General features: G+C 35.3%; 1 non-coding gene across 1 annotated transcript; it reads left to right on the plus strand.

Annotated features, from left to right (window-relative positions):
• Positions 1–662: 662 nt before the first annotated feature.
• On the plus strand, positions 663–736 carry Trnai-aau. The gene has a single exon. It is a non-coding gene; the product is annotated as a tRNA-Ile (tRNA).
• The last annotated feature ends 1,277 nt before the right edge of the window (positions 737–2,013 follow it).

A 2,013-nucleotide genomic window follows, 5' to 3' on the forward strand; every position in this document is an offset into this window, starting at 1 on the left:
AAAGATTTACCAAATTAACATTATTTTGGGGTGTGTGGTTAGGTTAGGTTAGCTTGGTTAATTTTGAAGTGAAATAAGCCGATGGAGATTCTTCAGGTGATTATTTAAGCAAACATTTGGAAAATTGTCTTGATCTTAAATAACGATGAATAGTTTATTATTATTATTATTATTATTGTTATTATTATTATTATTATTATTATTATTATTATTATTATTATTATTATTATTATTATTATTATTATTATAGAAATGTTACCTTTGGTTTGCTTTATATTTATCCTGACAGTAATGCCGCCGAAAATAGATCCACCAATCACAATCCTTATTACGTACTGCCTTACTTAACCAAATATTGCCAGGTAAAATGGCGAGTAGGGTGGGGACGATGGGTCTCTGGCTGTCTGTACCCTAGCGCACTTTCGATCAATAATTTAATTTAATGTACAGGTACAGTCACCCAAAAAAGTCCTGTCGCGAACCACGAACCCCGAGATTCAGACACGTGAACCCAAAGCAGTAGACACTGATACATTATTCGGTCCTTAAATGCTTCGGATTCAAGAGTCGATTCATGGTTCGCGACAGGACTTTTTTCGGTGACTGTACCTCGTTAATTATTGGTTTGTATTTTTTTGTTTTTTAAACGTCTACACTCACAAGGCCTGTTAGCTCAGTTGGTTAGAGCGCCGTGCTAATAACGCGGATGTCGTGGGTTCGATCCCCATATGGGCCAGTGGCAACATTTTCAAGTTGTTGGTGCTACAGTTTTGCTTCTCACTACTGCGTCCAGGTTTCATTCCTCGGATTGGATGGCAGGTTTCTTCCGGATACTCTGGACGACGAAGCTGTAAATTAAACAAAATAATACGTAAAATTTTTATACATACATTCAAATTGATACTCACACACACACACACACACACACAAACATTAGCACAGTTTAACACATGATGCAGTACTCATCTAGTTGACGCTGTTGGACCAAACACGTGACGGTTTGTGTCCACTACCCCAGCGTCGGTTGAGCGTCTCTCCATCATGTTTGTTCTCATTATAACAAATATTAGAGTAGTGAAACAACCAATTAAAATCAGTAAATAAAATGATATGACAGTCTGTTCTTATATATTTATGAGCATATTGACGCGTAATGGAAATGTGATGTGCGTTTTGTTTTATGTGAGGCCCAGGCAGTGTGTGAGTCACATTAACCCCGTCCATGCCAAGGTACACAGTTTTAAGTCCAAGTCCGGCTGGTTAAAGTCAAGTCCAAACATTTTTAGACTACAATTCAAAGCCTTTTATTTTAAATTTAAAAACCTGATACATACACATTTTATCAATATACAAGAGCGACACTGGTGTAAAATATACAGTGTGTACATACCCCGGCTGGGTGTAGAATACAGCTAATAGCGTTGACTGATTTTAAAACCTCATGTATCAGTTTTATATTTTAATTTATTTTTACCCTGTTTGATTTTGCCTCAATTAATTTTTTTAAATAATAATTACAAGTGAAAGTTAGGTACAGTTTCCTTTAAAGTTATGTTTCATTAAAGATGACTTGAGCCTTCAGAGTGTACTGTTATTTGCTGTGAGTGACGATATTGTTGGGTTAATTAAAACAAGTCAGTATTTTTATCTCGTATTGTTATATCTGTAACACAAAACCACACGTGGAACCATTGCTAATAATTTAACATCAATATTATAAACACACCCTAAATCTTGTGAAAGCGACTACCGAAGCTCTTCCTAAAATATAACACTGGTAAATTGTAAAAGCGTCACAGCTGATGACTGCCGTAGCTAATTTATAAAACAAATATCATTTTCAACACTGATGAGGTCATGCTGTCTCTGGTAGTTTAATCATCATGTGTTACTGTGACAAAGTACTTCAAAACACCTGAAATATTTTACTAATGAAAGATAAAGTAGAAAGTTGTGTATCAAGGCATAAACACACCTGCCGGAAGGCGATTTTGTTTACAACATTTATATATG

Source organism: Homarus americanus, unplaced genomic scaffold (genome assembly GCF_018991925.1).
Source record: "Homarus americanus isolate GMGI-L3 unplaced genomic scaffold, GMGI_Hamer_2.0 scaffold19632, whole genome shotgun sequence".
NCBI classification, from domain to species: domain Eukaryota; kingdom Metazoa; phylum Arthropoda; class Malacostraca; order Decapoda; family Nephropidae; genus Homarus; species Homarus americanus.